Source organism: Schistocerca gregaria, unplaced genomic scaffold (genome assembly GCF_023897955.1).
Source record: "Schistocerca gregaria isolate iqSchGreg1 unplaced genomic scaffold, iqSchGreg1.2 ptg000195l, whole genome shotgun sequence".
Taxonomy (NCBI): domain Eukaryota; kingdom Metazoa; phylum Arthropoda; class Insecta; order Orthoptera; family Acrididae; genus Schistocerca; species Schistocerca gregaria.
This window is the reverse complement of record NW_026061734.1, coordinates 25,001-37,500: the sequence shown is the minus strand read 5'-3', so window position 1 is coordinate 37,500 and position 12,500 is coordinate 25,001. Positions and strand designations below refer to the sequence as shown.

Below are 12,500 nucleotides of genomic sequence, written 5' to 3'. Positions count from 1 at the left end.
CGGATGAGTCCCGTATCGTTATTTTTCGTCACTACCTCCCCGTGCCGGGAGTGGGTAATTTGCGCGCCTGCTGCCTTCCTTGGATGTGGTAGCCGTTTCTCAGGCTCCCTCTCCGGAATCGAACCCTGATTCCCCGTTACCCGTTACAACCATGGTAGGCGCAGAACCTACCATCGACAGTTGATAAGGCAGACATTTGAAAGATGCGTCGCCGGTACGAGGACCGTGCGATCAGCCCAAAGTTATTCAGAGTCACCAAGGCAAACGGACCAGACAAGCCAATCCGATTGGTTTTGATCTAATAAAAGCGTCCCTTCCATCTCTGGTCGGGACTCTGTTTGCATGTATTAGCTCTAGAATTACCACAGTTATCCAAGTAACGTGGGTACGATCTAAGGAACCATAACTGATTTAATGAGCCATTCGCGGTTTCACCTTAATGCGGCTTGTACTGAGACATGCATGGCTTAATCTTTGAGACAAGCATATGACTACTGGCAGGATCAACCAGGGAGCTGCGTCAACTAGAGCTGAGCAGCCGGCCGCCCGGGAGTGTGTCCCGGGGGCCCGCGCGAACACGCAAGCGTCCGCTCAATTATTCTGCAAACAGGAGGAGGCCGAGCTCCCCTGCACGATACACCTCGAAACCCTCTCAGGTCCCGGCGGCGCGCAGCGCCGTCCTAGGTACTTGGTCGGTTTCGAGAGAGGCGCAATCGCCCGGAGTTAGGCGAGTAGACGGTTTTAGTGAGAACACCCTTGCTCCCAACTGAGCTTGCCGCTGCCGACAGAGGCCCGGGAGCGTGCTGTCGTGGCATTGCCGGCGGGAGACAACACGCGCCACCTATGGTGACCGGCAGCTCCAACGCCAGCGCCACACAAGGGCAAAGCCCCACTTGGGTGCAGAAGCGAACTCTCCCAGCACAGCGCACGCGCCAACACGTCCGCACAACTGCGATACAAACCACCTGCGAGAACCGCTGGGGCGACCGAGCAGCAGACGGCGTCGCGGCGCCGAGTGCCAGGCGGCGGCGCATCCTCAACGCACACAGTCCTCAATCAGACCAGCACACTGCAGATGTCCACCGCGCTTCGCACCGGGCTCGGCTGAACCAACTTTGGCCGCCAGGCGCCGCGTGCAGGGTGCGCCGCAGCGTAGCTGCGCCGCCTGCCGGGCCCGTCGGCTGGCGCTCCTGCCACTCGGCGCCCCCCACCAGCCGCCTGTTGCGCGTGCGCCCACGCAGCGCGCGGCCAACACGCCGGGCGGCCCCCCTTCACCGGCCGGGAACAGTCCCACCAAGCCACCGCCGCGTATCGCTTCATACCCACATGGGCCTAGTCACGTGTGTGGATGTGGCGGGTACCGCTGAAACAACCGGTTAATAGCTGTACCGATCGTCGCCATCACAGATTCACCTCCAGCGTGAACAACCGCTCAACAACGGATTTCCAGTTCATTTGCGTATCTTGGGCAGTAAACGTAGATGTCCACCTACATTTGCGAATTCAACAATTCTTGCATGCCAGGATGTCATGTGTCACGACACGCTACATCAGACCACATACACACTGCGACATGTGCAGAAGAGAACACGTGGAAGGTGGCCCGCGCACGTATGCGATGTCCCTTCCGCGATCCACTGTCAACCGGCATCTGCGGCATGTCCCAGATATGGAACGCGGTCCACCAGGGTAGCACTTTGTGTGAGGCAATACGACAAAGTCGGAATACACGCGTCACTACATCAGACGGCTCACGCTGACCTGACCTGACCTGACTCACCGCACCACCACCCCCAGCGACCCAGGGTGACATACAATGCGTTCGTACGTTCCTCCCACACGCCTCTACGGCGTACCACAGTGCAACCTAGCTGTTATTGGGAGACGAGACAAGTAGCATCGAGCACATCATATGGAAATTGAGATTCGACACCGTTGGGCACAGCCAGCGTACGGTCACACGTATCACACTACTTCACTCTGTACGTAACGACCGATGATCGGTACAGCGTGTGGGTTACGCGTACGACATCAGCGGACAATGGACACAGACCATACCACGACGTACACTGAGGGCGTCGACATCTGAATGCAACTGAACAGCTGCGAGGCTCATTTAACACTCAAACGCCAGACCGACCAGCTTGAGAGGACAGAGACACAAAGAGGGGGACAGAGGGAGGGGGGGGGGGCGATATAGTCCTATTGCAGTACAATTGACAGTGGATAGCGGGAATATGTGGAAAGTAAGCAACACTCGCAAGACATCTACATGAGGATAACAACGACACCAGAGATTCCGAGCAGTGAACTATGTTAGGCAAAGGGACAACGTGGGTTAGGTTAAGGGACAACGTGGGTTAGGTTAAGGGACAACGTGGGTTAGGTTAAGGGACAACGTGGGTTAGGTTAAGGGACAACGTGGGTTAGGTTAAGGGACAACGTGGGTTAGGTTAAGGGACAACGTGGGTTAGGTTAAGGGACAACGTGGGTTAGGTTAAGGGACAACGTGGGTTAGGTTAAGGGACAACGTGGGTTAGGTTAAGGGACAACGTGGGTTAGGTTAAGGGACAACGTGGGTTAGGTTAAGGGACAACGTGGGTTAGGTTAAGGGACAACGTGGGTTAGGTTAAGGGACAACGTGGGTTAGGTTAAGGGACAACGTGGGTTAGGTTAAGGGACAACGTGGGTTAGGTTAAGGGACAACGTGGGTTAGGTTAAGGGACAACGTGGGTTAGGTTAAGGGACAACGTGGGTTAGGTTAAGGGACAACGTGGGTTAGGTTAAGGGACAACGTGGGTTAGGTTAAGGGACAACGTGGGTTAGGTTAAGGGACAACGTGGGTTAGGTTAAGGGACAACGTGGGTTAGGTTAAGGGACAACGTGGGTTAGGTTAAGGGACAACGTGGGTTAGGTTAAGGGACAACGTGGGTTAGGTTAAGGGACAACGTGGGTTAGGTTAAGGGACAACGTGGGTTAGGTTAAGGGACAACGTGGGTTAGGTTAAGGGACAACGTGGGTTAGGTTAAGGGACAACGTGGGTTAGGTTAAGGGACAACGTGGGTTAGGTTAAGGGACAACGTGGGTTAGGTTAAGGGACAACGTGGGTTAGGTTAAGGGACAACGTGGGTTAGGTTAAGGGACAACGTGGGTTAGGTTAAGGGACAACGTGGGTTAGGTTAAGGGACAACGTGGGTTAGGTTAAGGGACAACGTGGGTTAGGTTAAGGGACAACGTGGGTTAGGTTAAGGGACAACGTGGGTTAGGTTAAGGGACAACGTGGGTTAGGTTAAGGGACAACGTGGGTTAGGTTAAGGGACAACGTGGGTTAGGTTAAGGGACAACGTGGGTTAGGTTAAGGGACAACGTGGGTTAGGCTGCGAGCTGCAGTCTTAGTCCCCCCCCATGCCAGAGGAACCGGTCCGGGGAAAGAGACGGGTTCCCAACCCCTTTTTTTTCGCTTGTCAAATAATGATGGCTACAAACGAGACAAGCGATTTGAGTGCGCCTGCGAGGCTTTCGATGCTAGCTGATCCCTCGCCACAGGAAGGCCTGGGTCAGGCGATGGTAGAATGCAGCATGGAAAGGCATCTCAGATTAAGCCAGTTCCTGGACCATAACGTAAAGAACGGTAAAATCAGTCAAACCGCGGTACAGGCATTGAAAAACGAGTTGGCGGCATGGGCAATAGCCAACGCCAAACTCGAAGGACGACTAGAGGAGCTCGAAAGAGAGAATGAAAGGCTCCGGAAACAGCCTGCTAGGACATGGGCCGGGGTCGCGGCGCAAGCTGCACCCAAGGCTCCCACAACTAGAGAAACTATTGTCAAAGTGTCCAAGCGGCCGGAAACTGCGGTCTTTTTGAGACCAATGCCTGGCCAGAACATAAAGAAGGTCCAAGAAGTCTTCGCGACTTCAGTCAACCCAGTTAAGGACAAAATTAAAATTAACAGGATTAAGGCTACAAAGAATGTAGTGATTGTCGACGTTGCCACTGAGGAGGACAAGAACAAGCTCTTGGCGAATCAACAGCTATGTAAGGCAGTCAAATGTGAACCCCCCCGTAAGAAGAACCCCTTGGTCATTCTCTATGATGTGCCAAAGTCCATAACGGACGAGGACCTGTGTAAGACGATCTATGAACAAAACTTGGACTCAGAAAGCAACATGGAAACTTTCCTAAAAGACTTTAAACTTAGGTTTAAAACTGGGCCTAAGGATAAAGATACAGTCCACCACGTAGCAGAAGTCACAGGATCCCTATGGAGGAAATTGACAGCTATGGGCAGGGTATACATAGGTTTTCACTCTGTTAATGTCAAGGACTACCTTGTTGTCCCCCGGTGTCAGAACTGTGGGGATATTGATCACATACACAAATACTGTAGTAGGAAACCTGCTTGCTCCAGATGCGGAGAGGAGGAACACATGAGGAAGGAATGTAAGAAGTCCGTGGTGTGCATTCCCTGCACACGGAGAGGAAAGAAAACCTGTGGTATGGCAGGAAGAAACTGCCCGACCTACAAACTGCTAGAGCAGAGACTCATATCCCGAATTGACTATGGCTGATGCTGGCAACATAAGAAGGACGAACATCAAAAGGAAGTCTCCCAGCAAAAGAAAAAGGGACGCTGGAAGGGCAGAAAGGTTTAATAAATTTTTGAAGTCTCTAAAACAAATGCAGGAACGAAAAGCAACGATGATTGACTTCAGTACACAAACTGACTCTGATCCGAGATTCGAAGACATAAGAGAAATAATGCACGAAATAAAAGAAATTGAGGTAATTGTAGACGACTTCTGGGCTGCTAGTGAGTCTCCACCCTCAACATCTCCAGCTCCTCACTCAAAATTAAACCCTGAAGCTGAAACTTTCGTCTCAAAGCTTGAATTAAAAGGGACACAGGAAGTAAAAATGGTTGATCTTTGTATCCAAACAGAACCTGAAGAAGAAAATGAGGAGCATGACGGAAAAGCAGTTAACCCAGGCTCACTGCCTCAATCTTTACCCAGAAGGAACAGCTCTGCTCCTGTCCCAGGGAGTCTTCCAACTTTTACCCTGCAAGACAGCACAGTCACAAGCACCACTACGAGCACAAGTATGGCACAGCTGCAAGACGATAAACCGGCTGTAGGAGCGGACCCAAGACGGATCTATCCCAACTTGGAGTTCGCGATGCAGCTATCGCGTCTGGAGCAACCAGCGATCCTCACTACAGCTTTGAGGCACGTCGTACGCGTAGGTCATGAACATGGCAGAATGGTCACCTTCACGGCGATGGAGGCTGTAGATAGAATACAGCTGAAGTCAGTGAATCTTCCCACTGATTTCGGAGCCCTGCGTGACCTGGTGAAGAAAGTATTTGAGAGAAGAGGTGAAGAATTCAAGCTGGACGAAATTTATGCACAGGCTGTCCTAGCTAATGGTAGAGTAGCATTCGACTTTAACAAATCATGGCCTGAATGTTACTTTCACACTTATTTTCCTTAATGACAACCCTAAATTCAATCACGGTAGGGCAGCTAAACACTCATAATAGTCGGTTGGTCATGCAGGAACTCCGAAAAGTAGTGGAGGAGAGGAGACTAGATGTACTCTGTCTACAGGAGCCATACCACTGGGCCGGGCAAATATCATTCATGTCGAAAACATGGCAAACCATCTTTACAGGAGAGGAGCCAAGGGCGTTAATAGTAATAACAAATAAGGCCCTCAGAGCCACAAAAATAGCGCAACTCTCTGATTGCCACTGTAACGTCATCGAGTTGCAGTCACCCGCTGGGATATTATATATTGTCAATATGTACTTTCAGTACGGGGGAAATTTCGAACATTTCATAGAACATCTCTCCAGGGTAATGATGGCGTTACGTGGGCGTAAGGTAATAATCACAGCAGACATGAACGCGAAATCCCCCCTATGGCACAGCGGCACTAGGGACGAAAATGGTGAAAGGGCAGAGGAAGCAATAATGGCGTCACAGCTGGTGGTAGTAAATAAAGCAGGGAACCCCCCCACCTATGCAGGAGGAGGGGGACAAGGCACCAACATCGATGTGACGTTAGCGTCACCGAATGCTATAAACCTTATCCACAGCTGGAATGTGATAGAGCACGCTACCACAAGCGATCACAACCTGATTACTTTTTGCATAGGAGATGAAGAGTGCCGCTGGGACCTGGGGTGGGAGATTCAATATAACTATCACAAGACAAATTGGGAATGCCTGGCTCAGGAGTGTGACGTTCCTCCGTTGCCTGAGGGTGGCCTGGATGTCGACAGGTACGCCGAAGAACTGGTAGGCTCCATCGTTAGGGCGGTAAAGGTCGCCGTGCCAACCAGGAGGAGGGCCGTGGCGGCCTCACCATCACCATGGACTGCCGAACTGGAAGGTATGCGTCGGTCTGTTAGACGGGCGAGGAGGTACTACCAGCGAAGTGCCGTCTGGCAAGAGAAGCAATACTGGCTGCAGCGCTACAGAGATGAGAAAGAAAATTTTCAAAGGGAATTAAAGGAAGTAAGAACAAGGAGTTGGGAGAAGTATGTGCTAAATCAGCTCGATACCGATCCCTGGGGAATACCCTACAAACTCGTAAGGGAAAAGGTTAAATCCCCCGCGGTTCTCTCGACCATCCGAGATGGAGACCGAGTGACAGAGTCGTGGAAGGAAACTGCTGAAGTTCTCCTGCGCACTCTGCTACCGGACGATGATGAACATGATGATGATGACTCTCAAAGGCAAATCCGCAGGGAGGATTCTCTAGAATATACCAATAATACTAGAGTGTACCCTTTCTCTGAAGCAGAAGTTGCAGCACATATCAAATCATTAAAGAAGGGGAAGGCGCCAGGACCGGACGGCATTGTAGCAGAGGTGGTACAGTTCCTCGCCCCACAGCTGGTGGCTCCTCTAACGCGGCTCTTCAATGAGTGTCTCACAGCTGGGAAATTTCCGAGAGTATGGAAGACTGCAAATGTAGTAATCATACAAAAAGGAAAGGACAAGGACCCTATGGATCCCAAATCCTATAGACCTATATGCCTGTTAGACACCATGGGGAAGCTGCTGGAGAGGCTGCTGGCGGACAGACTGACCGCACATAGGATGCTGCGTGGAATGAGTGACAGGCAGTTCGGCTTTAGGCCGGGGCGATCAGCGTCTGACGCAATCGCCCTGGCGGCTGAGGTCTGTGGCTCATCCACGCACAAGTATGTCGTAGGCATCATGGTGGACATCAGTGGCGCCTTTGACAACCTCTGGTGGCCCTCGCTCTTCTCACGTTTGCGTGAGATGGAGTGTCCAGGGCCCCTGTATGGCTGTCTGAGGAGCTATTGCATGGACAGGGAGGTCTGGCTATCATCGCCTAGCGAGAGAGTAAGTAAGACCTGTACGAAGGGGTGCCCCCAGGGATCGGTCCTGGGGCCACTCTTTTGGGACGTAAACATAGAGCCCCTGTTAGTCAGGTTACAACAATGTAGAGATGTGCTAGACGTGATAGCCTACGCTGACGACCTCCTCCTGCTGGTAGGTGGCCGTAGCCGTGAAGACTTAGAGCCAAAAGTGGAAAGGTCAATGCAAATTCTCCAGGAATGGTGCCGAGAGGCAAAAATGAGAATTGCACCACACAAATCAACATATCTTCTACTAAAAGGCAGTCTGATAAGAAATCCAACTGTCAGGATTGCGGGAGCCCCAGTTCTCCGGCGACGCGAAGCTAGGTATCTTGGAGTAATAATAGACGAAAAATGGAATTACGCGACGCACATAGAAATGATTGCCCAGCGCGCGATAGAAATCCTTAATAACTTAATAAACATAGGGCATAAAAGATTTCACTTACCCCCCCACCTAATAAAATTATATCATAATAGTATTCTGACTTCCTTAGTAGGGTATGCCAGCGGGGTCTGGGCACACAGGCTCACGAGGGTGGCGCCTGCCATGGCCGTGAGGAGGGTGCAGCGAAGTATGCTACTAAGATCTGCTGGGGCATACAGAACTACTCCTGGGGGGGCGTTGCTAGTTATTATGGGATTATGTCCCCTTGATATAAAAATTAGGGAGCAGGCAGCGTGGTATTGGGTAACAAAGGGGAAAGTTGAAAAGACTAGGGAAATCATGGGTGTGCAAGTAGGGGACAAATACGCAATCAAGAGAAGGGGGGAGGAACTATGGCAGAGTCAGTGGGAAGGGGAAGGAACTGGGAGACGAGTTTTTGAGCTACTTCCAGATGTTGCAGAAAGATTAAAAATGGGATACTTTCAGCCAAGTAGGGGTCTGCTGCACTTCCTGACGGGACATGGGCCATATCCGGCATACCTTTGCCGATTTGGTAAACAGGCGACACCAGCGTGTGACTGTGGTGCTCCGGAAGGAACTCCCGAACACGTCATCTACAACTGCACGTTGTATGATGGAGTGGCAAGTGAACTTAGAGCGCAACTTCCTAGCCAAGATACATATACCTTGCTGCGGCGTGCCGACACTTTCAGAGTCCTCAACAGTCTGGCAAATGAGATCTCAATGAAAGTCATGAGGGACTTTATTAGGGCAAGGAACTAATCAAGTACCAAACCGAACTTGACCGAGTTGCACCTGCACTACCGCCAGGCGCGGATCTGGCCAGCCATTTCATGGCTGGAATCCGCCGCGTCTTCGGACAAGGATGGCAGGTGCACTACCCGGAATTGGAATTATCGCACAACTATTTTTTTGAGTAGAAAGTAGTTTTAAGTAAGAATTAGAAATACTAACATACTAACAGGTAGGGACTGCAGTGAAGTTAAAGTCGTAGCCAGCCCAGTGCCAGGGGCACGCCCACTGGGGTTAGCTCGGTGGGCAGGCTAAATAACAGTAGGTTTGTATGCATAACTTCTGGCACATACTGTAACACTGCAGATCACACTAGAATAGTCATGTAAGGTAGTCTAACAAGTAACTTATTAATCATGCCCGTAGTTAGTGCCACATAAGTAATACACTGCCAATTAGTAGTTTGTAATAAGGACCCACTAATTATTTGAGGTGGTGGGTTAATAGTATGGGAATAGTTTCTTGTATTTGACTTTTTTGTATCATACTTAGTTATATATTAAGATGTTGTATAATTAAATTAATGTTGTTGTATTATTAATAAAGTTTTTTTTTTTTTTTTTTTTAAAAAAAAAAAAAAAAAAAAAAAAAAAAAAAAAGTCGGAATACACGCGTCACTACATCAGACGGCTCACGCTGACCTGACCTGACCTGACTCACCGCACCACCACCCCCAGCGACCCAGGGTGACATACAATGCGTTCGTACGTTCCTCCCACACGCCTCTACGGCGTACCACAGTGCAACCTAGCTGTTATTGGGAGACGAGACAAGTAGCATCGAGCACATCATATGGAAATTGAGATTCGACACCGTTGGGCACAGCCAGCGTACGGTCACACGTATCACACTACTTCACTCTGTACGTAACGACCGATGATCGGTACAGCGTGTGGGTTACGCGTACGACATCAGCGGACAATGGACACAGACCATACCACGACGTACACTGAGGGCGTCGACATCTGAATGCAACTGAACAGCTGCGAGGCTCATTTAACACTCAAACGCCAGACCGACCAGCTTGAGAGGACAGAGACACAAAGAGGGGGACAGAGGGAGGGGGGGGGGCGATATAGTCCTATTGCAGTACAATTGACAGTGGATAGCGGGAATATGTGGAAAGTAAGCAACACTCGCAAGACATCTACATGAGGATAACAACGACACCAGAGATTCCGAGCAGTGAACTATGTTAGGCAAAGGGACAACGTGGGTTAGGTTAAGGGACAACGTGGGTTAGGTTAAGGGACAACGTGGGTTAGGTTAAGGGACAACGTGGGTTAGGTTAAGGGACAACGTGGGTTAGGTTAAGGGACAACGTGGGTTAGGTTAAGGGACAACGTGGGTTAGGTTAAGGGACAACGTGGGTTAGGTTAAGGGACAACGTGGGTTAGGTTAAGGGACAACGTGGGTTAGGTTAAGGGACAACGTGGGTTAGGTTAAGGGACAACGTGGGTTAGGTTAAGGGACAACGTGGGTTAGGTTAAGGGACAACGTGGGTTAGGTTAAGGGACAACGTGGGTTAGGTTAAGGGACAACGTGGGTTAGGTTAAGGGACAACGTGGGTTAGGTTAAGGGACAACGTGGGTTAGGTTAAGGGACAACGTGGGTTAGGTTAAGGGACAACGTGGGTTAGGTTAAGGGACAACGTGGGTTAGGTTAAGGGACAACGTGGGTTAGGTTAAGGGACAACGTGGGTTAGGTTAAGGGACAACGTGGGTTAGGTTAAGGGACAACGTGGGTTAGGTTAAGGGACAACGTGGGTTAGGTTAAGGGACAACGTGGGTTAGGTTAAGGGACAACGTGGGTTAGGTTAAGGGACAACGTGGGTTAGGTTAAGGGACAACGTGGGTTAGGTTAAGGGACAACGTGGGTTAGGTTAAGGGACAACGTGGGTTAGGTTAAGGGACAACGTGGGTTAGGTTAAGGGACAACGTGGGTTAGGTTAAGGGACAACGTGGGTTAGGTTAAGGGACAACGTGGGTTAGGTTAAGGGACAACGTGGGTTAGGTTAAGGGACAACGTGGGTTAGGTTAAGGGACAACGTGGGTTAGGTTAAGGGACAACGTGGGTTAGGTTAAGGGACAACGTGGGTTAGGTTAAGGGACAACGTGGGTTAGGTTAAGGGACAACGTGGGTTAGGTTAAGGGACAACGTGGGTTAGGTTAAGGGACAACGTGGGTTAGGTTAAGGGACAACGTGGGTTAGGTTAAGGGACAACGTGGGTTAGGTTAAGGGACAACGTGGGTTAGGTTAAGGGACAACTTGAGTTAGGTTAAGGGACAACTTGAGTTAGGTTAAGGGACAACTTGAGTTAGGTTAAGGGACAACTTGAGTTAGGTTAAGGGACAACTTGAGTTAGGTTAAGGGACAACTTGAGTTAGGTTAAGGGACAACTTGAGTTAGGTTAAGGGACAACTTGAGTTAGGTTAAGGGACAACTTGAGTTAGGTTAAGGGACAACTTGAGTTAGGTTAAGGGACAACTTGAGTTAGGTTAAGGGACAACTTGAGTTAGGTTAAGGGACAACTTGAGTTAGGTTAAGGGACAACTTGAGTTAGGTTAAGGGACAACTTGAGTTAGGTTAAGGGACAACTTGAGTTAGGTTAAGGGACAACTTGAGTTAGGTTAAGGGACAACTTGAGTTAGGTTAAGGGACAACTTGAGTTAGGTTAAGGGACAACTTGAGTTAGGTTAAGGGACAACTTGAGTTAGGTTAAGGGACAACTTGAGTTAGGTTAAGGGACAACTTGAGTTAGGTTAAGGGACAACTTGAGTTAGGTTAAGGGACAACTTGAGTTAGGTTAAGGGATAATGTGGTACAACCACAGTTAGGTTAAGGGATAATGTGGTACAACCACAGTTAGGTTAAGGGATAATGTGGTACAACCACAGTTAGGTTAAGGGATAATGTGGTACAACCACAGTTAGGTTAAGGGATAATGTGGTACAACCACAGTTAGGTTAAGGGATAATGTGGTACAACCACAGTTAGGTTAAGGGATAATGTGGTACAACCACAGTTAGGTTAAGGGATAATGTGGTACAACCACAGTTAGGTTAAGGGATAATGTGGTACAACCACAGTTAGGTTAAGGGATAATGTGGTACAACCACAGTTAGGTTAAGGGATAATGTGGTACAACCACAGTTAGGTTAAGGGATAATGTGGTACAACCACAGTTAGGTTAAGGGATAATGTGGTACAACCACAGTTAGGTTAAGGGATAATGTGGTACAACCACAGTTAGGTTAAGGGATAATGTGGTACAACCACAGTTAGGTTAAGGGATAATGTGGTACAACCACAGTTAGGTTAAGCGATAATGTGGTACAACCACAGTTAGGTTAAGCGATAATGTGGTACAACCACAGTTAGGTTAAGCGATAATGTGGTACAACCACAGTTAGGTTAAGCGATAATGTGGTACAACCACAGTTAGGTTAAGCGATAATGTGGTACAACCACAGTTAGGTTAAGCGATAATGTGGTACAACCACAGTTAGGTTAAGCGATAATGTGGTACAACCACAGTTAGGTTAAGCGATAATGTGGTACAACCACAGTTAGGTTAAGCGATAATGTGGTACAACCACAGTTAGGTTAAGCGATAATGTGGTACAGCCACAGTTAGGTTAAGCGATAATGTGGTACAGCCACAGTTAGGTTAAGCGATAAAGTTGGTTAAATTTGGTATTGTGTGGGAAGGGTGCAGAGAGAGAGGGGGGGGGGGTGGATAGTGGTGGCAGTACGCGGATGCCTGAGTCACCGTCAGATACGTCACGTCGGTTCGATGCTTGTAGCAAGAGGCTGGCGGATGTGTGTCTCTCACTTCTGCAATTTTTCATGTGGTATAACACGAGGGCGGGGGATGATATTTGGTGCCCCTCTGTGTAGGATGT

At 49.5% G+C, this 12,500-nt stretch overlaps 1 non-coding gene across 1 annotated transcript in view; it reads right to left on the bottom strand.

Annotated features, from left to right (window-relative positions):
• Nucleotides 1-514, bottom strand: part of LOC126304894 (small subunit ribosomal RNA) — a 1,893-nt gene extending 1,379 nt beyond the window's left edge. The window contains exon 1 of the ribosomal RNA XR_007553271.1: nucleotides 1-514. This exon is cut by the window's left edge and continues 1,379 nt beyond it. This is a non-coding gene — a ribosomal RNA (small subunit ribosomal RNA).
• Nucleotides 515-12,500: the final 11,986 nt, after the last annotated feature.